Genomic DNA, 27,207 nt, shown 5'->3' with positions numbered 1-27,207 from the left:
GTGAGTTAGCAGGGAACTAGGTTTCTGTCAGAACCTTGCCAGGATTTTATGAAAGGTCATTGAACCAAAACAGTTTTCATGAGACATTTCAGACATTCAGTATTTTCCAACAAAATTCTGTTTCATCAGAACATTTCCCATCAGATCTCATTATAATGCTCTTGTTCATTTACTCTGAGCAGCAACTTGCTCAAGCAGTTCTATTGATTTCAGTGGGACTTCTTTAGGAAAAAAACCAAACATATCTATAGCTTTCACGAACTAGCCAATGCCATCCCTCTTCAGAATCCAAAGATATTTCCGTTCAGCTGGTTTGAATAAATGGCTTTTTCTTACATGTGGTAAGAGTAACAATGATGGGAACATGCCATATCTTCTTTCAAAACCAGAATACTAATGAAGTGTAGGCTATTTGTAAATCAATTCGTATGTTTACCTGAAATACTATGAAGATACCCAACTGCCCTCATTTTCCATATTACCATGATGAAATGCCAGTGCTGGAAGCACTACATGCAGAAGCCAAGTCTTCCTGAAATTATATCACACATTTCATGTGTTATAAGGAAATCCCCACTGGTAATATCTTCCACAAACTACATGCCCCAAAGACATGAAAGGCAGGATGGGACTGCCATTTGAGGCTGAGAAAAATACTTTGGGTATCAGAGTGTCTACTATACTTGTGGGTGGGGGAGAAGTACCATCCTATAAGAGGTATCAGTACTTTTTGAGTACCCAACATATGTACTGAAAGGGTATACCCCTCTCTAAAATGCCTCAAATTTTAAATCCCATTATGAAAAAATTGCTTAATTTCAAGAGCATTCACAGGAAGGACTGATAAGATTTTAAACTATTTTTCTTCAAAAAATATAAAAGCTATTAGAACTGAAGTAGACATCAACTTACTTTTCTTAAGCCTAAAAATGTTAATAGTTCTTTGAACTTAGTTTTAGTTGATTGCTGTTTAAATTTTAATGTAGTCATAAAGGTTTGATATTGTTTTTTCAAAATCTAGGCATAACTTTTAAGAAATTAGCATATCCCTAGATACCAGTAAAAAAGAAAGGAAAAAAATAATATAAAGAATAAAGGGACAATCTAACAACAAAGCCTCCAGGATCAGTTTTCTAATGTTTTATCTTAGTTTTGTGCATTATAAATTGGCAGCTCTAAGGACTATGTTAGTCACAAAAGCTGAGTTAGATCATAAGTCTTGGCTCCAACATGGGCCAATCTATTTGGCATGTAAGTTGCAAGTCTTACGGAAGACTTAGGTACAGATAGAATTGAAAAAAATATGAGTTTAATCATGAAATTATTGGCAGCAATTAGAGTTTTGCATTAATGGAAGCAAGATGATTGACAGAACTCATGCAAATACCTTCCCTACTCATTCTATCTGGGTAATATGCACCATTCCTCTGCACTTTTAATCTCCTTTCCAGATCCATATCTCATGAGTCATGATAGAGGAAAGATGGTAAAGAGGCTAGGATGCTTTCTAGGACTCAGGTGATCTGGTTTCAATTCCCTGCTTTTCTACAAACTTGCTATGTAACCGTGGACAAAAATCACATAGTCTCTCTGTGCCTCAGTTCTCCATCCATAAAATGGGGATAATAGTGATTACATAGGATTTAGAAGTATTGTGAACATAAATACATTAAAGGTCTGATTTCAACAAAGGAGATTTATACAAAATATCCTAATAATATACTACTTCTACATCTAAGGAAAACAGAACATGCACCTATGGATGATGGTATGAAATTTTCAGCCAGGAAAGAAATTATATATTATCCTAACCATACCCAATAGAGCCTTCAGAGATCAAAAAATGTAGATCCACTAGTTAGTGGTGAAGGAGACCTGATAACGAAAGACATTGAGAGGTATGTAATGCCTATTTTGCATCAGTCTTCACTAAAAAGGTCAATTGTGGACAGATATTTAACACAATTAATACTAACTACAAGGGAGAAGGAAAACAAACCTAAGCAGGGAAAGAACAGGTTAAAGGATATGTAAATTAATTAAATATATTCAAGTCAGTAGGGCCTGAACAAATTTCACCCTAGGGTATTTAAGGAACTAATGGAAGTAATCTCTGAACCATTAGCAATGATCTTTGATATGACGGATGGGCAAGATCCAAGAGGACTGGAAAAGGGCAAACACAATACTTGTTTTTAGGAAAGGCAGCAAAGAGAACCCAAGGAATTACAAGCCAGTCAGTCTAACTTTGATACCTGGAAAGATACTGGAAGAAATTATTAAACACCAATTTGTAAGCACTTGAGGATAATAGTGTGATAAGTAATAGCCAACATGGATTTCTCAAAAGCTAATTATGCCAAACCAACATAATTTCCTTTTTTGACAGGGTTACTGGCCTGGCAAGGAAGTTTTAGAAATTACTTATCTTGATTTTAGTAAGGATTTTGACATACTCCCAAACAAGTAAACTAGGAAAATGTGATCTACATAAAATTATTATACAGTGAGTAAAAAAGTGGTTGAAAGATAGTATTCAAAGAGTAATTATCAGTGGTTCATTGTCAAACTGGGAAGATGTATCTAGAGGGTTCTACAGGGGGGTCCGTTCTGGGTCAGATACTAGTCAATATTTTCACTAATAACTTGTATAATGGAGTAGAGAGTATGCTTATAAAATTTGGAGATGACACCATGCTGGGGGGGTTTCAAGCACTTTGGATGACAGGATTAGAATACAAAATTAACTTGATACATCAGAAAATTGGTCTTAAATCAACAAGATGAAATTCAATAAAGAGAAGAGCAAAGTCCTTAGAAAGGAAAAAATCAAAAGCTTGACTACACAGTGGGGAATAAATAACAAAGCAGTAGCACTGCTGAAAAGGATCTGAAGTGGATCTAAAACTGACTATGATTCAACAGTGTGATGCAGTTGTGAAAAAGGTATATATCATTCTGGGTTAGATTAACAGGAATATTGTCTGTAAGACATGGGAGGCAATTGGCCCACTCTAATCAGAACTGGTGAGGCCTCTGCTGGAGTACTGTGTCCAAATTTGGGTACTACACTTTAGGAAAGATATGGACAAAATGGAGAGTCAAAGGAGAGCAACAAAAATGATAAAATGTTTAGAAAATCTGACCTATGAGGAAAGATTAAAAAAAACTGGGCATGTTTACTGTTGAGAAAAGTTTGGAGGCTCTTACAAAAAAAAAGACATTTATAAATTGTTCTCCAAAGATAATAATTAGCTTAATCTGCAACAAGGGTGATATAGGTTAGATATTGGGGGAAAAATTCCTAACCATAAGCATAGTTAAGTACTGGAATAGATTACCAGGGAAGGAAGGCATACTTGGAGGTTTTTAAGAACAGGTTAGACAAGATATACCCAGTCCTGCCACAGCAAAGGGAGCTGGACTAGATGGCCTTTTGAGATTCCTTCCAGCCTTACATTTCTATTATTCTGTGCATGCATCCGACGAAGTGGGTATTCACCCAAGAAAGCTCATACTCCAATATGTCTGTTAGTTTATAAGGTGCCACAGGACTCTTTGCTGCTTTTACAGATCCAGACTAACACGGCTACCCGTCTGATACTATGACTACTGCTTAATGTAACAACGCCATTGATTAAGCTACTGGGGTAGGTGAAGAACAGTCACTCAGACTCCACAGTGAGGAGATCAGTGTAAATGCCTAGATAGATAGAAATGTTCATGTAAGCATCTTGGTCTCCTCATCTCTCGATTCAAGGAGCCCTAATGTCACCATAATGTCACTGAGGGGAAGAAGGTTATTTATATGAAATAAAGTGTTAAATGAAATACTAGAAGATGTCCTTAAAAATTCCTTTAACCTTTTAGGTGAGTTTTATTAATCATATTACACAACTAGAAGATCCAACTGAGCTCAAGGCCCCAAATTACTAGCCACTGTACAAGTCTCTCTGCCTTGGAGAGTTTACAGTCTAAATAGACAAGACAGACAAAGGGTGAGATCAATAAGGTACTATTATCCAAGTTTAGAAATGGGGAATACAGGCATAGAGGGATTAAGTGATTTCCCCAAATCACACAGGTAGGCAGAGGCAGGAGTCAAAAGGAGAGTTTCGGAGACCTGTCCCTGATTTAATCGTAAGGCCTTCCTAGTCAACTGTATAACACACCTGCTCAGATGGTATTACTTATTAAGTGGTAAAAAAGGTAAAAGGAAACGTTTCAAGGGTATTCACTGATGATCAAATCTTAGCAAATAAAGCATGTGTGTTTTCAGTTACATTAGCTGAGGGAGACAGTAACCTTAAAAAATGTTTTTAGTACAGTAATACTTAGCTCCAACTATCTACTCATCCTAGGTCAACTGAGGTACATTTTGTTGACCTTTCCAAACAAAATATTTTTTTTTCCCCTGTGGAGATTGAAAGGATTTCTGTTGAGTTTTTATCTGCATTTATTTCCCACAAAACTACTGAGATGCTTACAACTCACTTGTCACAGTGCAGAATGATTATAATCAACTGATAATTGAGGCTTTGTGCTATTTAGCCTTTGCAATTCAATTCACTTAGCTAGAATGGTATTGTTACAAACAGATTTATAAATCAGTGTTATGTGCTAATTACCAATATCAGAAAGTAATAGCTAAAGTATCATCCTGAATAAACAGTACAGAACATGCACAGAATACTTAAATAACTTTATTTCCCAAGCCTTCAGTGTTGAGAAAATATTTGTAAACTGCTCAATCCAGCAATGTAAAAAAATCTTCCATTCCATTAGCTGTCGTTTTGTTTTTAAATCTTGTATGTTGCCCATATAGCAAAGCATTCTTTTTAAGCAAAAGCAATTCCGAAATACAGTGTCAAGAAAATTCTGAGATTATTTACTACGTGTTTGCCACAGAAAGTAATCATTGGCACTTAATTTTGACTGCAATCGCATCATAATGACATTTCTTATACTTCCTAATTTTTTAGTTTATGCCTCTCTAACCTTTTAGCGAATTTAAAAATAATAATCATAAATAAATAGAGAGCGAGGGAGAGAATGACTCAGTCTGGATCCATATATAATTGGCAAATAGCAAGAGAGAGAGTCAATTAGCTCAGATTATTAACACAGACATGCTACATCTGGTAGTGGCTGAGTATCTTTGTCCAGAAATATTTATCAAATAGATAATGAAAATCATGTGTTGGCAGATATGCATATTTCCCCATATGATTACTTTTCTCTTATGTATAATATTAAGTCATTTAGCTTAATTTCTGATTTAAAAAAAGTTCTTATTCACTTGAATGCTAGGATCTACAGCACATGGAAAACTTCCTAGAATAAAAGACATCTGCATGTGTTTATTTAGTTTTCCCTCTTGTATTTGGCTAAGATGTGCTACAATCATACTAGAAACTAGGAGCAATCTGTATTCTTGCCATTCACTTACAGCCCTGAAGGAAAACCTGCTGGGATTGGCTGCAGATGGTTTCATCTCAGAAGAAGAATATGCCTCCTATCAGTTACTTGTTCTGTATGCACGATGAAGCAACAGTCAGTGGTTGCCTTGTGCCTCATTAGCTGTGGCAAAAGAAAGAAGTATGATTCTCCCAAAATACCTGCCCTTTTTCCGAACTGAGACCAATGCTATGAAAAGGAAACACTTGGAAACTGAAAGTTCATTGATATTTTTATTTGACATAGTGCAGCACAGTAAACGGGCCAATTTAAACAAACAAAACACACAAACAAACAAACAAACAAACAGGAAATGACTGACAAAAGGCTCTTAGGAAATTGAACTACACAATGACAAATTGTTAGGTTTTTTATGTGTACATGTTTTTCTTTTAGCTTTAAATGGGAATAAGTAATTGTTCTAATCAGCCAGGTACCAGGACAATGCTTTGTAATGAGTATAAAGAATATTATGAGATTAAAAAAAAAGAGCTGATAAATATTGAGATTGTATAATGCTTTAATATGAATGTGCATGTAAGTTAGTGTTTCTTTAAATATTGTACTGAAATGTTGCATGCATATTGTGCCTCAGGAGAGGTTGCCTCAGCACTTTTGTTGTTACTGGAACTGGTTGTGGAGTCTACAGGAGAGAGCACTGAATGAGAAATTAGAAGACCTGGGTGCTGTTCCCAGCTTTGCCACTGACCTACTATATGACCTGGGTCATGTCTCTGTGCCTCCATTTTGCCCTTCCACCCTTTCTCAGTTTTGTGCAGTATGACACAATAGAGTTCTGATCTTGGTTATGGTCTTCAGACTTTACTGAAATATACATAATAAAAATCAAGCATTATTTTAAGGCATTTACATATTAACTTAATGAACCCCAATGAAGTCAAGACAAGCTGTCCATGCTATACTTGGTACAGATAACCCTACATGATCAGGGATGATGCATTGGTCAAACAAAATAGTCACAGTTGACTTTGACAAGATGTTTTCTTGATCAAAAATTGGGCTAATATTAAAACTGAACAGATAATACATCTCTACCTCAATATAACGCTGCACTCAGGAGCCAAAAAATCTTACTGCATTATAGGTGAAACCATGTTATAGCAAACTTGCTTTGATCCACTGGAGTTTGCAGCCCTGCCCACCTGGAGCACTGCTTTACCGCATTATATCCGAACTTGTGTTATATCAGGTCATGTTAAATCAAAGTAGAGGTATATTATTTAGATTAAATATGAAGGAATCTAGTGAATATTTCTTCATTATTGTTTAAAAAAAAACATTTTGCCTCATCTTACTTTTATAAGAGTGTCAAGAAGCAAAAATCCCTTAATATTATTTTCCTGGATTCATAAACATTTTTCCCGACACTTGTAAAACACAAAATCTAAAATACTGTACTGTGGTTCAGTACAATACACAATATTAAAATGTAATAAATGCTGTAAAAGCCTTTAGACCTGCTATAATGTATTGCAAACATACCTTGTATTTAGAATTGCATACATTATATATACTCACTTCTAGCCTTGAAATGTTCTGAGATGCCCTTAAAAAGTTCTGACATGCTTAGAACAACTATTTTGGCTCAATTTATTGGCTCCATCTGTAAAGTTGTACTCATGACATCCATAGCACCTACCTTTACAGGTGGAGGGTTACAAAATGTAGCCTCTATACCAGGGTTTTTCCAACAGGGGTTGCTGCTTGTGTAGGGAAAGCCCCTGGCGGACCGGGTGGTGTGTTTACTAGCCCTGTACACAGATCCAGCTGATCGCAGCTCCCAGTGGCCGCAGGCCCAGGCCAATGGAGACTGCAGGAAGCAGATGTGCCGCTTCCAGACCTGCGGACGGGGTAGGTAAACACACCAGTCCGACCCACCAGGGGCTTTCCCTACACAAGCGACGACCCCTGTTTGAGAAACCCTGTCCTATACATTATTTTCAAAACCCTCTAAAATATTCAAAAACAGTTATTGTGGTTTTTTGGGAATATATGTGGCCTATATAAAGAATACGATGATATGAGGTAATATAAATGTCTTAATGAGTTCTGTGTAGAATGAGCTGCATACTTCTTCCGGGCTTCATCATTTGGGAGTAAATCCATTTTATAAACTGATGCAAATCCCACACAATATCATCTTGTATTTTCTGTCTTTCTGTATATATATTTCTGTATAATCTACGCATACACACACACTTATACTTGTCTGGCAGGCAAGAGTGGGGATGGGGCTTTCGCTCATAGAGGTGGACACAGTGGCCAAGATTGTCAAAAATAGGTGCCTAAAATACAGTCCTGAGTCTATATTTAAACATGTAAATGAGTGGTCTTATTTTCAAAAGTGCTGAGCACACAGCAGCTGCTATTAAAGTTAAGAGGAGCTATAGCCTCACTTCAGAAAGACAGGCCACTCCTTTAGGTGCTGACATTTAGACTTAGGAGCCTAATTTAGGCACCTTGGCCTATGTATTTAAGCAAAACCTTAAACCTTAATGTCATTTAAACACACATTAGAGTCTTTTGTTTCACTTGGCCGAAGTATTACGCCATCAGAGTAAATGCATGTGTTTTGGCATTTTTAGAAATAGTAAATTAATATTATTTTAGGTATGATAGAATGGACTTTGCAAAGCTGTCGCAATCTGCTATATGTACTATATTAATGTTAGAGATGCTACAATTTAGTCTACTAGCTAAAAGGTTAACTACTTGGTATGTGATGCACATGTATTAAGCTAGAGGTAATTGGTCAGATTGTGCCATCCTTATTCATGTTGAGTGATATCTTGTTCTGGAGTATTCACAATAGTCGAGATCCTGAAAAAGGCATTTAGGCACCTAAGTCCCAGATTTAGATTCCCAGATTTAGCAGCAGTGGTGAGAGACATTGAACCAAACTGTAAACCCTGTATATAATGGAAAGCCACTTCAAGCAGCACCCCCCGCACACTTAGTTCCAGTACCTGTAAGATTTAGTCCCACTGTTGTTCACAAAATCCCTATTCAGCTGTTACCTAACCATGGAGGCATTTAAATTCCTGCTGTAAAAGTTCCCCAATGCCTAAGTTTTTGAATTTGGGCAGCCCACTGCTGCCTCAGGCAAGTTCCTATGCCTCAAAGTGATCTTCAAACCAGGTGGAGATAGGTGTTGGCCTACCTGTCTCATCCATGAGGCCCAATCTGGTAGGAGTGCTCAGAGCAAGCCAAACTCCACACAAAACGGCCAGGAAATGGGATATTTTCAGTGCTGCAAAGCCGAGATCCCTTTGTGGATCTGTGCCAGCAAGACAGCATGTGAATTAAATTACCATTCAATGTGAGGAATCTTGCCCTGTGAAAGCTGTATGCTCAATAGGCTAGAAGCAACTGGGAATAATATATAACCATGCATTTTTGCCACTACTTTTATGCCTGCAACCTTGGTTTAATTACTTGATCCATACATGGTGTGGCCAACTGTGAAACAAAATAGTTTTAAAGCCACTAAAATTCCTTAAATGTGGTTAGACTTTTTTGCTGTTATTTTAATTCATCTGTTATTTCTTAGTCATTTTGTGAAAAAAGGCAAATAGTTGTTTAGTTACCTGATTGATATTCTAACCAATCATTCTAATTTCAAAGAAGAGCAAATGATTTCTAAAAAAATAAAATGTTCACTGAGTTAGAAACAAGAATAACAATTAATGAAAAAGAAAACTTTGGTATATATGAGAGAGACCAGAAGCCTTCTAACTTTTTGAAAGGTCATGGGTTTATTAGTTATTAATTATTCTTAATATTATTATTAAGATTTTGGGTAATTCAGCAGTAATTAAACACTGCTAATGCACTTCACATATTTGGAACTTTAAGATATCTATCTATCTATCTATCTATCATCTCAATATATAAACTACTAGCCCCAACCCCACCTCACCCAACTCTCCATCGGTTTCCAACACATTTGAAAAGCAAAAGAAAATCTGAGCCTCTTCCTCTCTTCCATTTCGTAGCTAAACAGCCCTTTTTCAGCCTTCTCCTCATCTCCTAACGTATAACTTCTGCTTCTCCATGCATGAGTTTTGGAAGAAGACTATAAACATTGTCAACTCCAAATAAGAAAGAAAGAAAGAAAGAAAGATGATTTTCAAAGTTTTTTATGCAGCCACGAGAGCAGGAAGTTTAAAAAAGAAAAAGAAAATGAAAACAGATTTTGATGTTATCACAGGATACTAGGAGCTGAAACTTTAAATAAAACTAATAAAAAAACAAGTATCACAAGATTCATGATACAATTGTGAGAACTGATAATACTGCAAGTTTATAGTGCATTTCTTATTATCTATTTAATGAAAATAAAGATAATCACTGGAGAGAAACTGCACTTTTTAAATTTGACAAGCGACTTCAAGTTGGAGCTCTAGACTTAAACTGGAGTTTCTCTGCTTCTCTCTCCCTCAAAAACTTCACTATTTAAATGCACTTTTAAATGATTTAGCCTGTATCCACAAGATTTCCTCTGAGGGAAAGGAAGCAGAACAGGGCCCCATTAGGGGATTTTACAGACATAACAGGTCCTGATACACCTACATCACTCATTCATATGCTATTTGCCCTATGAAAATCTATCTTGTAAACTTTATAAGAAAGACTTCAGAGGTTTAACCCCCTAATGAGCGTTCATTACAGGGCCTTCTCTGTGAGTATCCATGGAGGATATGAATTGTTACAGCTGCTAAAGCCAACTCTTTGTTTCAAGCAATACATATTTGTGATTTTAGCTCTGGAGGTCCCTGGTTCAATCCCTGCTGTGCTGGAGTCACAAAGGCACATTTGAAACTATACACGTGAAAGGGTACAACAGTAAGATAAGTGATATTGCTTCAGAACAAAATGGGAATGTAATAAGTCACACAAACAAATTCAGCTTCTAGAAGTGTGGAAATAAAAGCCAAAAAAAATCAGCCTTTCAGCCCTGGGGTTAGAACCCTGAAAAAAGCCCCTATGGCTGCATTATTAATGTTTCATATTTATTTTCCTTTCTCAGATCTATTGTGATTTATTTAACTTTCATGTTTTGAAACAATATAATGAGCCCTTTCTTGCACAGTGGGTTGAGGTGCATGTTTGTTATGATTTTGGGGGGATATGAGCTCAAGATGCAATTTTTATTCCCTTGCCTTTATTCCCTAAGCAATGGTGATTTTTTCCATATTGCCCTCTGTATTCTATTGTTTCCTGAGTCATTAAGAGGCCACAAAAAAGGCCTGATGTATCAAATTCTTAGTTTGTGATTTGTGCTCTAAGCGGAAGGAAGTATAACCTGAAACTAATCCTGTTGACATTAGGGCACATTTATATTTTATATTTAGTGCATTTTCCTCAATTTCAGAAAATCGCCCTACACACAACACACACACACACACACATATTCCCCGACTGACCTTCATTACACCTGTTACCATGTAGAGAAATCAAGCAATATCCATGAAGCTGAAGGTTCATAACTGTCATTTGCTGCAAAGGCTGCTTAATAACATGACTCTTAAAAGGCCACCTATTTCAAAACAGATTTCTACCTTGAAAAAAATGGATGCAGATACAAGTTCCTAATCAAATGAATAACACTGAAAGGTATGGAGAAGACTAGGTTTCATTTTTTTTTCATTTTATAAAGGATGATCCCCAAAGTACTCACTTCTGAGGATATGGATTGCTATGGACAGTCACTTTGTTGTTCTTCAGTGGGTCTACTCACCATACTAATCTTAATGATTCATATTATATGTAGTGCAATGTTTCATGTACTATGTCCTAGGTAATAACATGAGAAGACTCTGTTTCTAAAATTAAACTGTCTCTTATTAAGAGATGCTGCAACTGCAGCTAGCATTACAGCCGTATGTACGCAGACCAGATTCCTGTTGTCTTCCCCAAACCCTTCCTTCCTGGAACCTGTTATCCTCCCTCCAAGATCCATGCAAGTTGCTACAGCACAGGAAGAGATGCCTGAAGTTAAGGATTCCTGATAGTGCAATTATAAAACCATGTTTTCAGTTGCTTATAACTTTGTCAACCTGTAACAAATTGGGCTGAAATTTTCTGTGTCAGTTATCCCCCTCAGTTAATTTTTTTTTGAAAGTTTCCGCAAAAATGATTGATTTTCAAGAATAAGATTAGGGGAAATTAAATCATTTTACTATGGTAATAAATTGGGAGTAAGCATTCTTTTAGAAACTCTAGGGTCTCAATGCTTTGCAGCAGAGAATTGAAAATTGGCAGGGGAGGGGCGCAGAGGGTGTCACCCTGGTCAGAGATGAGCTTTTCATTGTTCCTTCATAATGAAACCTGATTAATTCTCAAAGCAATATCTATTCTGTGCATTGAATGAGTCCCATGAAAAAAAAGTATATGTGATCATGTAATTAAAGATTAAAGATTTTCATAATGCACAAAATACCTTAATTTTAGCATTTCCTGAGTTTTCAAAGCTTTTCTTTACTTGGTTTGTTATTTGCTGCAATTTTAATATAGCATTTGATTTTCATATGCTATTTTTCATTTTTGGATTGTAAATATCAGGTATTTTTATTGCTGTATTTGATTTAAATTGGGTCTTTAATTTTTTAACACAGTTTATAACATCTGAAGAACAACAAACACATTGGATTAATCTTTAAGGGTATTATGCTTTTTTTTAAAAAAAAAAAAGATCTGTGCATATGTTCACAGCACAATATCTTCAAACAACTACCTGTTCCACAAATGTCTGGATCACTTTGAAATCTAGATATTCTTTAGAATAGTCACTGAGAAACTCTCACTATGAACCTATGTTTACTGATATCTAATAAATTCAATAGTTGAAAAATTGTGGGCTTTTTTTTTTTCTTCATGCGTGGAAGGAAAATGCATGTGTTTATGATTTGATCTTGAATATTGTTTCTCTCTGTATATGCAGTATCTTACTCTTTCTAATGTTTTTTGCATAGAAATAATGATTATTAGGGTTGGAAGGGACCTCAAGAGATCACCTACTCCAACCCCCTGCTCAAAGCAGGAGCAATCCCCAAATGACTTTCTCAAGGATTGAGCTCACAATGCTAGGTTTAGCAAGCCAATGCTCAAACTACTGAGCTATCCCTCCCCCTGTTTGTTATATTTGGTGCTGATTCTGTGTGAAGGAAGCAATGAAAGTGCATTAAGTAAGTGCCTGTCTGAATCCTTTTATGAAAAAACATAAACATTTCCCTTCCTCACATTGCCCTTGTTCATTTCCTCCTCATTAACACTGTCATTGGAAGAAGACTTCAGCCCAGAGTTAGAGACAGCAATCTCTCCAAAGCAATGCTCCTACTGTTTCTCAGCAAATTGTCCATATTCATACATATACTTTTAAAAGCAAGAGGTAGTTCCAAACACTTAGGCCAAAAGTTCCAAAAGTCACTAATTAGAGAGACCTCATTTTTGGGAGCCTATTGTGAGAAACTTAGGGTCCTGAGTCCAGAGATGCTGAGCATCATCAATGCTCCTGTCTTCAGTTGTAATTGGAGGCTTTCAGCACCTCTGAATGTTTTAGGGCTCACTCTATTCAATATTAGCTGCCCTGCTCGAGTTGTTTTCCCATGTATACTTTATCATGAAGGCATCACGCTTCACGCTACATGGCAACAAATTTTGAACATTTTTTCCAGGACTTGTTCCTTTTAGAAATCAAGTATGCAACCAAAAAAGCTTTACAGTGAAATGATAAAGTTACAAGAGATCCCAGATCCCAACTGTTTTGAAATCTTAGCCAATTCAATGTAGAACCCATACTTAAGAATGATAAAAAATAAAACAGCTTTATGACTGGACAAGCTAATAGATCACATCCCTCCTTTTGAAGGGGCAGTATTAGCTTATTAGCCTGTCACTGGGTCACTAGTGACCAAGAAGGTTTTGTTCCTGGATGTAAAAAGAGTTGATGGCCTCATTCCAGTTCTTAGGAGGAGGCTTCCAAATCCTGACAATTACCATACTTGTTGGAAATCTCATAAGACGACAATTATTTAACTGGGTATTTCAGCTTACAATAATGTTATGGGATGTTTGCAGAGCACTGCCCTCCGTAGTGGTCACATTTTGTTGTTTCCAATGAACAAAGCACCATGCAAGTCTCCATCCTATGAACCTTCTGCATATAAATTCCACAGATGAGGGATTCATGGGATCTTCCTTCCATATGATTGGCTGATTTAAACTGGTTATTTCAAGGAGATTAGCCAACAGAAGGAGATCAGAATCACCACAGGGAGAGGTAGAACTTTGAGGGGAAAAGACATTCACATCATATCCTTCTGTGTTTGGGAAACAGCTTTCTCTCCACTTTTCAGTTTGGCCAACATCATCTCTGGTCATTGTTGTAGACATTATACTAAAGTTGACCGGAGGATGACAATTATATTTCATGGCAACTTTCAACATTTCAAAATTTGGTTTGGTTCCACATTGGAAGAAAACACATTTTTTGAACATTTTGGCAAAAAGGAAATGTGTGTAAGAAGTCCTTTTTGGATTGAAATGTCAACATGCATTTCGCTAGCCTGCTGTTTAAGGCACTGGCCTGAATGTGAGAAATACAGGTCTAGATTGCAGCACTGTTTGAGCCAGGGAAAGTCTTTTCACTCTGTCATAAACAGATGGTTAAAGGTTAATGTCTCTTTTACCTGTAAAGGGTTAAGAAGCTCAGTGAACCTGGCTGACACCTGACCAGAGGACCAATGGAGGGACAAGATACTTTCAAATCTTGGTGGAGGGAAGTCGTTGTTTGTTTTGTTCGTTGTTTGCTTTCGGGATTGAGAGAGACAAGACGTACACCCAGACTTCTCCAAATCTTTCTGAATCAGTCTCTCATATTTCAAAATAGTAAGTAATAGCCAGGAAAGGCGGATTAGTCTTATGTTTGTTATCTCAACTGGTAAATGTGTCTTTTTGCTGGAAGGATTTTTACCTCTGTTTGCTGTAACTTTGACTCTCAGGCTGGCGGGGGGAATGGAGTCCCTCTAGTCTATATGAATCTGAGTACCCTGTAAAGCATTTTCCATCCTGATTTTACAGAGATAAATTTTACCTTTTCTTCCTCTAATTAAAAGCTTTCTTTTTAAGAACCTGATTGATTTTTCCTTGTTTTAGAATCCAAGGGATTAAGTCTAAACTCACCAGGGATTGGTGGGGGGAAAGGAAGGGCGAGGATTAATTCCTCTTTGTTTTAAGATCCAAGGAGTTTGGATCTGTGTAGCTTCTCAGGGCAACCCAGGGAGGGGAGATTCTGGGGCAGGGGGGAAAGGGGGATGGTTAATTTCTCCTTGTTTTAAGACCCAAGGGGTTTGGGTCTTGGGTTCCCCAGGGAAGGTTTTTGGGGAACAGAAGTGTGCCAGACACAGACTTCTGGCTGGTGGCAGCGTTCCAAATTTAAGCTGGTAATTAAGCTTAAAAGTGATCATGCAGGTCCCCACTTTTTGGACGCCAGAGTTCAAAGTGGGGGAAAAAAACCTTGACACACCCACATCTTTTTTGAATCAGGTAGAGAAAGGGCTTGAACCTGTATTTCCCAACCTCAAGGCCAGTGCCTTAATCAGCACTAAACAGAGCTGTTTGCTAGCTTTCCTCCCTTACTAATGAAAACTTCAGCGTAACTGATATGTCACCATTCAACATTTCAGCTTTGAGAGAACAACTTATTTTGATGAATAATTACATTTTGAAAATGTTCCAACCAGTTCTACATTAAGAAGAGTTTAAAGCATCAGTAGCAGAGTGTGACTGGCAATACAAGTGCCAATTATGATGTTCCATGAGAGAATTTCCTCTTGCGCATGTGTTGGACCTACTGCCTTTGGAGAGCAAAGTCCTAAGTATAAATTCCAATGGGGGTAGATTCCTCATAGACTGAAAAAGCACTAATCAGGTTAAAGGGACTAGTTTAATACTGCAAAACAAATCAATAATGTGCAGCCACAAGACTCTAACAAAATATATTCATGAGGACATTTCTTTTCTTTTTTTTAAGATTTCTAGATACCACTTTCCCCTTGCAGCTGCATCAGATATAATTGGAACTGGGGCTTATTTAGCACCATTCAAGTTCTTTTAATGGAGCTGATTAAAATTTCAGTCTGAGACTTCTTCACTGCAGCAAGGGCCTTGGATGGGAGACTCTAAGAGCCTTTCAGCACCACTGCTGAGACACTCCTTTCAGGACATATATATAATATTTTAATGTAATATTTGAAAGAGTCTACAGTGAAGGTATCCTCCTGAATAGTTTATTCCCTGCTCCTGTGAGAATATTTTATTCATCAGGCATTTGGAGACATCGAGGCAGCCTAGAATTATTTATTCAACAGCTTTGTTCATTTATCAGCTATTGATGGATTTTCTTTTGAGTAATTCTTAAGGTTTGTAGACTCTGCTGAGCAGAAAACATACAATTTGCAGCAGTCTCATTTCTCCCAAACAGTCCCAGTGTGCGAGTGTCCAGCACTGTCTTGCAGTGGCTTCTGCCCAGCACGACTTGAATAGCATGGGATCCTCATAATAAAAACCTCTAAGCTTTGGTGCCATAAACGGCTCCTTCCTGCTCCAGAAAGATGGCATGCTCCCATTCCCACTCTGTACAGGATTGTGCAGCAACACTAGCAAATTATGCCCCCTCCCCCAGTGCACCCAGTGCAAGGAGCAGCACTGGAAGGAGACTGGAGACATAATCCTTCATATAGTCTCCTTGAAACAATGAAGCTCATAGTACTCTAATCAGCACTGATGCTTACAAGCCACAATAATAACCTACAGTTGTTAAGGGACCAACTCTGTGAGTTGCTGAGGGACCTCAAGTCTGACTGAACTCAATTCTGTGAGTTGCTGAGCGGAGGAGGCTCAACACATGGGCCTTGAAGTAAACTCCTCTGTATATACTTTCTAACGTGATTAGAAGGCTTATAAATAAAATGCAATGAACTGAATACAATCTAATAATAACAATGCAGAGCAATCACAAAAGTTCCATAATAACAGCACTGAGTTTCTGGGAGAAACACATTTCATTTAAATTATCCACATAGACTTCACTAAAGCAGCAACAAGAGCATAACAAATATCATAAACAGCAGGCTAGGGTACAGAAGTACTTTTCCAGTTTTATACGCCTGTTTCCATGCCTTCCTCCAAGATAGCTGGAAAAGACTTCTGGAGCAGTGTAGCAATGATTTGGCATCATACCCTTTGCACTAAAACAATTAATTATATTATTATCTAAACATATCCAAATTCTGCACTCAGTTACTCTTGTGTTTGTAATAGAGAGCAAGATTTGTCACATTATAGTCTGGGTTCTTTCTTTCTTTTTCTTTAAAAATTTTCTGAGATTAAACCACATCTAGGATAGTGCTACCAACAAGATTAATTTTTCTTAAAATTAAAATAACTTCTCTGTTAAACAAGTGAACATAATAATGGCCCTACAGGGTCAGACCAAAGGTCCATCTAGCCTAGTATCTTGTCTTGCAATAGTGGCCAGTGCCATGTGCCCCACAAGGAATGAACAGAACAGGTAATCATCAAGAGATCCATCCCCTGTTGCTCGTTCCCTGCAAACACAGGCTAGGGACACCATTCCTGCCCATCCTGGACTATCCTCCATAATTGTTTCTAGTTCTATTTTTGAACCCTGTTATGGTCTTAGCCTTCACATCATCTTCTGGCAAGGAGTCCCACAGGTTGACTGAGTTGTGTGAAGAAATACTTCCTTTTATTTGTTTTAAACCTGCTGCCTATTAATTTTCATTCTAATTCTTGTGTTATGAGAAGTAGTAAACAACACTTCCTTATCTACTTTCTCTTCACCAGTCATGATTTTATAGACCTTAATCATATCTCCCCTTAGCCGTCTCTTTTCCAAGCTGAAAAGTTCCAGTTTTATTAATCTCTCCTCATACAGAAGCCATTCCATACCCCTAATCATTTTTGTTGCCCTTTTCTGAACCTTTTCCAGTTCCAATATATATTTTTTTGAGATGGGGCGACCATATCTGCAAACAGTATTCAAGATATGGGAGTATCAGAGGTTTATATAGAGGCAACATGATATTTTCAATCCTATTATATATCCCTTTCTTAATTATTCTTAGCATTCTGTTCGCTTTTTTGACTGCCACTGCACATTGAGTGGATGTTTCAGAGAACTATCCACAATGATGTCAAGATCTTTTTCTTGAGTGGAAACAGCTAATTTAGACCCCATCATTTTATATATATATTTGGGATTATGCTTTCCAATGTGTATTATTTTCCATTTATCAACATTAAATTTCATCTGTTATTTTGTTGCCAGGCCACCCAGTTTTGAGAGAGCCTTTGTAGCTCTTCCCAGACTGCCTGGTCTTAACTATCTTTAGTAATTTTGTATTATCTGCAAATTTTGCCACCTCAGTGTTTACTCATTTTTCCAGATCATTTATGAATATGTTGAATAAGACTGGTCCCAGAACAGACCCCTGGGGGACACCACTATTTACCTCTCTCCGTTCTGAGAACTGACCATTTATACCTACCATTTGTTTCCTATCTTTTAACCAGTTACCAATCCATAAAAACACCTTCCCTCTTATCCCATGGCAGCTTACTTTGCATAAGAACCTTTGGTGAGGGACCTTGTCAAAGGCTTTCTGAAAATCAGACATGTGGGTATTAACCTACAAAAGCTTATGCTCCAGTAAATCTGTTAGTCTATAAGGTGCCACAGGACTCTTCGTTGCTTTTTGAAAATCTAAGTACACTGGATCCCTTTGCTTGTTGACTCCCTCAAAGAATTATAGTAGATTGATGAGGCATGATTTCCCTTTACTAAAACCATGTTGACTCTTTCTCAACAAATAATGCTTATCTATATGTCTGACAATATTATTCTTTGTTATAGTTTCAACCAGTTTTCTCGATACTGAAGTCAGGTTTACAGGCCTGTAATTGCTGGGATCATCTCTGGAGCCCTTTTTAAAAATTGATATTACATTAGCTATCCTCCAGTCATCTGGTACAGAAGCTGATTTAAATGATAGGTTACAAACTACGGTTAGTAGTTCTGCAATTTCACATTTGAGTTCTTTCAGAACTCTTGGGTGAATACTATCTGGTCCTGGAGACTTATGTTGCTTAATTTATCAATTTGTTCCAAAATCTCCTCTAATGATATCTCAATCTGGGACAGTTCCTCAGATCTAGGCATCTATTGCAATCCTTTCATTTATCATTCTAAACCCCTACTTCTCTTCACCTTCTGAGGTCCAGAATTCTGTCAAAGGAGTGGGATTATATAATTCCTGTGTTGCCTATTTTAAAAAAGTATTATTTTAACCATCATGGCTACATAGAAAAACCTGAAAATGTGACCTGAATGCATCCTAAACATCCAGAAACTACAAGACAAATAAAAAACAAAGACCCAAACTATTTTATTTTATAATCTTACGATTTTTCAGCCAAACTCTTGATTTGTTGTGACCTGAATCATGATTTTTCAATACTTGAGGTTTGCAATGCTACTTCCTAGCCCTGTCCATGTCTACAGTCCAAATCATTCTTCTTATCTGTCAAGCTTACTGAGGGATTGCACCACTCACGGTACGTCTATGCTGCAATTAAACACCCACAGCTGGGCCATGTTAGCTGACTCAGGCTTATGGGACTGGCTGCAAGATTGTAAAATTTCAGTGCAGATGGTCAGGTTTTAGCTCTAGCTCTGGGACTCCAAGAACTCGGCTCCAACTTGAGCATCTACACCTCAGTTTCACAGCCCCACAGCCTGAGGCCCATGCACCTGAGTTGGCTGACACAGGCTAGCTATTGGTGTTTAATTGCAGATAGACATTCTCTCTGAATTCTAGGCTACAGCTGACCAGAGGATGACAGCTATATTGTGCGGCAGCTTTTGAGGTTTCTACATTTATTTTCATTTCACATTAGAATAAAAACAAAATTATTCAATGTTTTTTGTGAAAATGGAATTGTGTCAAAATGTGCACTGAAAGCTAAGCTTTAGATTTGTGAAGGGGAGAGAAGGCATTGACCTAATGTGAGGGAGACATGTACAAGTCTTTGTGCTGTCTGATTCAGAGTGAACCGAGGTGACAAAAACTCTCTTCTGAATCAGGCAGCACAGGGACTTGAATATAAGTCTCCCACATCCTAAGGCAATGCCCTAAGCATCATGCTATAGAAGATAAAACTTGCTGTCACTAAGCTTCATTGAAATAGATACAAATGTTTCAGCTGTGTCAACATTCTCCTAGTAGCTCTACTCCAATACTTAGAGAACTGATATCCAGTGAGATCCACATCAGCAAATCTTTGGGACTTGTGGAGCATTATTGCGCTGGTAAAGAACCCGCATAGTACTTATTGCAGGACTGTCATAAACAGATAGCTAAGGGTTAATGTTTCTTTTACCTGTAAAGGGTTAACAAAGGGAACCAAACACCTGACCAGAGAACCAATCAGGAAACAAGATTTTTCAAATCTCAAGGGAGGGAAGTTTTGGGTGTGTGTTCTTTGTCTCGTCTCTGTTGCTCTCTAGTCTCTGAGGGGATCACTCTATCTCCAGGCTTTCTAATCTTCTGTTTCCAAGTTGTAAGTACAAAGGTAGAAAGACAATAGGCTTATATGTTTTTTTTTTTTGTATTTACATGTGTGTAGGTTGCTGGAATGTTTTAAATTGTATTTCTTTTTGGATAAGGCTGTTTATTCATTTTTTTCTTTTAAGCCAATAACCCTGTATATTGTCACCTTGATACAGAGACCATTTTTATGTCTTTTTCTTTCTTTTTATATAAAGCTTTCTTTTTAAAACTTGTTGGATTTTTTCCTAGTTGGGGCTCAAGGGGATTGAGTCTGCAGCTCACCAGGGAATTGGTGGGAGGAAGAAGACAGGGGGGAAGAGAAAATCTCTTTGTGTTAGAGTTACAAAGCTTGCATTTGCAGGGACTCTGAGTGAGGGTGAGAGAAACCTGATCTCTCTGGTTTGCGTTTCAAGGAATTGAAACAGGGTGATCTTCCAGGGTCATCCAGGGAGGGGAAGCCTGGGAGGAAGTAACGAGGAGACAAGGGGAGGGGGTTATTTCCCTTTGTTGTGAGACTCAGGGCATCTGAGTCTTGGGGTCCCCCAGGGAAGGTTTTGGGGAGACCAGAGTGAGCCAGGCACTGGAATTCCTGGCTGGTGGCAGCGCTATCAGATCTAAGCTGGTAATTAAGCTTGGAGGTTTCATGCAGGCACCCACATTTTGGATGCTAAGGTTCAGAATTGGGATTTATGCTTTATGACAAGGACTGAGTCCTTAACTTCTATCTGTGCCCATCCTCAGTGGTTACTTTCCAGAGCTGCCAGTCACTCCAACATTTGTGCTGCCCCCACCTGACTGGAACTTTCTGCCATGCAGCCAGTGATTTCTCTCCATATCTTCCTGATAGACACTAAACCCCACTCACTTTCCTTTTTTTCTTTCTTTCCTGCAGTCTTCATTTCTCTTTCCCTGTAACTAAGCTGTTTAAACTTTGGTTGCCTTTTCTTCTACTCCATCACAAGTAGTCTCATTAATTGAGCTATCTGAGGAACTCATGTGAGTAAAGGTTGTAAGACGGGGTCCACAAATTGTAACAACATTGAGTTCTGTATTCTTGTGTAACACGTCTGCTAAGAGGAGTCAGCAGTAACAAGGACCATGCTTAGGGGTTTCTCTTAATGACACAAAATAGAACAAGCTCAAGCTCCCACCAAGTAACCCGAGAAAACTAAACACCACTCTTAGGCACCTCTAAGGGTATGTCAGCACTGCAATTATAAACCTGTGGCTGCCTCATGCCAGTTAAGTCAGGCGCATTCAGGGCTCAACCTAAGGGTCTGTTCAATTGCTGTGAAGATGTTCAGGGTCACACTAGAATTCAGGTCCTAGGACCCTGCGAGAGGCAATACTTCCCCTCTTGCGTGCACTGATACAAAATAAAAGTTTTATTAAAAAGAAAAAGGGGACACAACATTAATTTGTTAAAACACCACAACCATGATTCAAAGCTTGTGATCAGAGGCAAACACCCACCACCCAGTGCATTTGGCAGTGTACTTTGCCTCAGTTTCTCATCTTGTGGTGTGAAAGTCCAATAAACAAATGTCCCTTATACACGACTCCCCTTTCCCTCTGTGGCACCTCACTCAGACTTGGCAGTTCGTGGTTGGAAAAGAACCAGAGTTCTGAAGTGCATTCACAAGGGTTCTCCTCACACAACTGGAAGGAGGGATATTGATCAATGCCTTTGCTGCTGTCACCTGTGCAACTAGCTCACAGCCACCGCTGCCTTACTGTGATTTCAGCAGGGAGTGGGGAAGCTCACTGCCAGTAAAGTTCCCTGTCATCTTTATGTTCCACCAGAAGGTCTAAGGCTTAGCCCCTCGATGTGCTCAGCAGCGATGTCAGCTCCGGGGATCACCAACTAGAAACAAGGACTTTCAATTGAGTCTAATCAGCTTTGTCTTAAAGGGCTAGAAAAGGACAGATCAAGTGATGTTTAGGACTATAACCCTGCAGATCTGTATAGTAGAAAAGCCACGTAAAACATGGAACAGGTGCTTTCCCCTGAGGGGTTAACCACCTACAGACATAGTCCAGTATTACACAAAGCTGGCAGGTTTTTTCTGTAGTGGGGGCATGTCATAGACAGGGGTGCTGAAACATTTTTTTATAGTGGGGGTGCTGAAAGCCATTGAACCAAACTGTAAACCCTGTATATAATGGAAACCACTTCAAGCCAGGAGGTGTGGCAGCACCCCTAGTTCCAGAACCTATGATCATAGAATGAGCGGGTTTTCATTCAGTTTTCTGCAGAAGGAAAGATCTATACTTTTCTTTCGATTGACTGGAAGATGTACCTGGGAAAAGAGGCGATGTGGAAGAAAGCACAATATTTTTCTCCTGTGACAGAGCTCTGTTTGATGAAGAAGAGATGTCAAAGAGCTAATTATCATTTACTTATGTCTGAGGGCCAGCCCTGGCCTCAGTATGACTTACAACAGCTGTCTGGCTTCTCAAAATTTTGCCACTAATGTATTGTCCTTAATGGACTCTGCAACAGTGAAGATTGTTATGCTGTACCCACTGCTGGACTGACATCTCTCCTGTGTGCAGTGTTGTTGTAGCCATGTTGGTCCCAGGATATTAGAGAGGCAAGGTGGATGAGATAATATCTTTTATTACTTTATATCTGATCTATCAGTCCTCATCCTCAAAGGAAACCTGCACACTACTTTCAAAAGATGAGCCTGGGATGTTAAATTCATTACTCTGCTAGACACTAAAAATCATGGACTGAACAGAGACACTGGATTGATGGTTTATTACAACAATCTGTAACTCACTTACAACACCCCTTCACCCCAGGTGTTCCCCTGCCCTTCCTTTCCTCCTTCTGACTGGAAGGGTGTTAATGGGCCACTTCATCATGAATCTGTTTAAACTTTATATTTAGCAGTGATAGTAAATTAGGCCATATCTATGTGTACAGGTCTGCAGCGGCACAGCTGTACTGATACAGTTGCACCGTTGCAGTGCGTTGGGTGAAGACACTCTTTGCCAATGGGAGAGAGCCCTCCTATCAGCATAAAAAAAGCCACCTCTGCAAGCTGCATACGCTATGTTGGTGGGAGAAGCTCCCCCACTGACATAGCACTGTGCACACAAGGGCTTACGTTAGTGTAACTTACGTTGCTCAAGGGTGTGAATATTCCACCCCCTGAGCGACAGAAGTTTTGCCAACATAGACTGTAGTGTAGACATAGCCTTTGTTTACCAACCCTGACAAAGAGCTCTGCATAAGCTCAAAAGCTTATCTCTCTCACCAATAGAAGTTGGTCCAATAAAAGATATTATCTTCCCCCGCCTTGTCTCTTTAATATCTCTTATGCTGAGGATGGGGGCAGAGCAGAAGCACAGACCCAGATCCAGAAGAGTTAAGCCTTCAAGAAAGTTATCCTATGAGAGAGGAGTTAACTACTGGGAGCTTACAGACAGATTATTGCTTATTTCTACTTCCCAAGCAGTGAAAAGAAGCCGTTATTCAAGAATCTGACCCAGCAATGGGTTCAATATTGTAAAAAAAATACTGATGTACAGCAAATGAAAAATATCTCAAAGTTGAAATACCACGATATATACTAAAAACATAGTTATACATAAATCTAAATGGAATCCAACCTAACACGATCATCATGTGGGAAATTATGGTTGTGTATAGACAAGTTAGTAATTGAGCATTTGCTTTTAATCTGCAGTTTAAAAATAATCAGAAATAAATTGACAAATCTTTCTCTTCTGTGTAGTTTCATTACTATTGTAGTGCATGCACAGTGGTAATGTAGGTTTGTACTGCTGCTATGTTGCCTCCACCCTTGCTTTAAAATAAATGAAGTCCTACTTGCAACTCAAACACAAAATCATTGCTATTGCATCATATCATAAATAACAACTGTCCCAGCTGTGAACCGGCTTCCTACACATGTTGCCCATGGCGACATGCTGAATTTTTTTTTCTTCTATTCTTTTGTGTGTCACAAAAGAAAGACAAGCAGCAATGGGATATGTGGTCCTAACAACGGAGACAGCAGGATGTCTGCTCTCTTCTACTCAATTTGTAGGAAAGAACTGTGTACCTGTGTGACCAAATCACTGATACTGTAGACTGATTTCTTTTCCTCTTCAGGCACATGGGGAAGAGGTGTGCACCTGGGGTTATTAGCACTGTGGTTACTGTGATGGGCCGGTACTGTATGAAATTGTTGGGGCAATTCATTTGATTGTATGAATTATAATTTGGAAATTGCATATTTTAATTTTTGTGAAAGCACATAGATTTAAAGAGCAGTGCTGTATAGAAAGATAAATAAATACATATTCTCTGGAGCAACCATGGAGTCAGTGCCTATGCATACACTTCTTCAAAGGATTATTGGTTCCTATCAAGTCAAATTGCTCTTATCCTTATCTTCATGGCTCTTCATAACGCCATCCTTGCCTTCATCTCTGCTCTCAGTTCCATCTTGTTCCTCCAGTACATTGCCTGACTCCTAGTTCTAGACCTGGAATCCATCTTTAAGGGCAAGTGCACCTTGCTACAGTCTTTTTAAAATATGCGTATCTGTTCAAGCAGGCTAGTGTCAACCCACCTAAGGAAACAATGCTGTGTAGCAAGCATTAAATACATAAATAAAAATGTATAGAAAGAAATAATAAGAGCAACAATAAAAAGGGTGTGTGTATCCCTTTAACTGTTGTGATTATACAACTGAATATTTGTCTCTGTGAATTTAAATGCATTTTGCAAGCACTGCACTATGCCACTTAAAATTTTTGCAAGATTAACTAGTAAATCTTTTTAAGATACCCTATCTTCCTTATGGACATTTTTTCTTTTGAATCTCTATTGAAATTCAAATTCAAGAAACAACTGTTTGAGACACATCTTATCTGTTTTGTACACTTTGCCATTCTTTTCACTCACTAGATTTCCAGATGATTTAAAAAATAGAGGGAGAAATGTAACATAGCCCAGGCTGTCTTGCAATGAAGCTTTTGCAAGGCAAATATGACCTCAGGTTTATCCTGAAATCACATGATGAAAGCAAGAGTTTATGTGCATGAGAATAATGAAGAGTGAAGAATGTGAATATACTCCAGATAAGGGCTTAGAGTTCTTAAAGAAATAGAATGAAGGGAAATGTCTTGCCATGCTATGAATATATATTCCCAAGCAAAGATTTTTCTGTTTTGTTTTTTAACTACAGGGAAAATCACTTTTAAATTTAGACATTCTTTGGCAAAGAGTGAAACTTTTATAGTTCAGCTTAAGAGTTTTCTATGGTTTCTGCTTTTGTTCAGGTCTGGTTTGGTTTAAATGAAAATCTACTCAACTGATGCCTTATCAAAACACTGGATTAGGCTGGTTTGAGCTTCAGTTATGTAACAGAACTTAAACCCAGGCAAATCACACATAGTTTTGCCTGCAGTGTGAAAACATATCTAATCTATCTACCTCTACTAGTTATATGCAGACATCAGTAGTTCAGGAGCCAAATTACTGATCAACAGTGCCTTAAAGAGCCACAGAATGACAGGGGAAATATTTTCTGTGTTTGTGTGTGTGTATTGTTACAGGGTCAGGCCAGATGGCTACAGAAGAGTGATCCCATTAGTATCCAGGAAGTGGGCAGGTGAAGCCCGCCCACTGCTAAAGGACCTCCCCTCAGCCTAAGGGGAGGATCCACAGGTCTGTGATACCAAATAAATATGGGAAACAACTAAGGAAAAAAACAGGATCGGGAGTGAGGTCATAGGGCTGAACGAAGGGAACCTGATGGGGACACTGAGCAGAGAACTCCAGACAGCACCCATTGCTCCTCAAAGGCTTCAAGGGAGCCAGCGGACGCCGCCCAGAGGAACTCTGCCCGGATGCGTGAACGGACGGAGGAACAGAAATAGGCCCCACAGTCGCAGGAAATCCCATCGGCCAATCTCCTCTCCCTGGTTTTGTAGATGGCTAGTTTGGCCAGGGCTAAGAGGAGGTTGATAAGGAGATCCTGCGACTTTGTGGGGCCATGGATGGGGAATGCATAGATGAACAGGTGAGGGGAAAACTGCAACCAAAAATGTAAGAAGACATTTAAGAGGATCCGGAAAAGGGGCTGCAACCTGGTGCACTCTAGATAAATGTGCGCCAGGGTTACAGGAGAGTGATAGAAGGTAGATATACTAGCCCCAGATTAAGCAGGCCTCTTTTCCCTAAGTAGGATAATGGGCTGTTCCAGAACAATCAAGAAGTTTCTGTACCCAATTAAGGCAGGCTAATTAGGACACCTGGAGCCAATTAAGAAGGTACCAGAATCAGTTAGGACAGGCAGGCTAATCAAAGCACCTGGTTTTAAAAAGGACCTCATTTCAGTTATTGAGGTGCATGTGAGATGCTCAGAGCAAGAAGGGTGCAAGAAGCTGAGAGTTAGAAAATATACTGCTGGAAGACTGAGGAGTACAAGCATTATCAGACATCAGGAGGAAGGTCCTATGGTGAGGATAAAGAAGGAGTTGGGAGAAGGCCACAAGGAACGAGCCCAGAGAGTTGTAGCTGTCACACTGCTGCAATCCATAGGGCCCTGGGCTGGAACCAGGAGTAGAAGTTGGGCCTGGATTTCCCCCATCCTCCTCAAACTCCCTATATGATACAAGAAGAGGTGACCTGGACTGTGGGTCCCACGAGAGGGGAAGGTCCCTGGCCTATCCCCTAACCAACTAGGTGGCTCAGCAGAGACTGCGAGGATTGTTCTCCTCCCTTTCCCCATGCTGGCTAGTGATGAGGTTAGCTGAATGAATGGCAGATTTGAATATATAGCGACCGGATAGCGTAGTGGTTAAGAGCGCCGCCCTTTGATACGGGAGACCGCCCTTTGATACGAGAGACCGGCGTTCAAATCCCGGTTGGTACCCAACTTTCCAGTAGGGGTCCTTGGGCAAAAGACCCCCCTAACGCTTCACCTGCCTACCTCAATATGAGAGTGAAACAAACTAGGAGAGTCATGCCGGCTCGGATGTCGCCCGGATTAACAAGGTCTGCGCCAGATGTTGAGGAACCAGGACAATCTGACGATAAGTGGGCTACTGGAACAAACCATTCATGGACGAG

Source organism: Chelonoidis abingdonii, chromosome 1 (genome assembly GCF_003597395.2).
Source record: "Chelonoidis abingdonii isolate Lonesome George chromosome 1, CheloAbing_2.0, whole genome shotgun sequence".
Classification (NCBI taxonomy): Eukaryota; Metazoa; Chordata; order Testudines; family Testudinidae; genus Chelonoidis; species Chelonoidis abingdonii.
Note: the sequence above shows the minus strand (reverse complement) of the source record.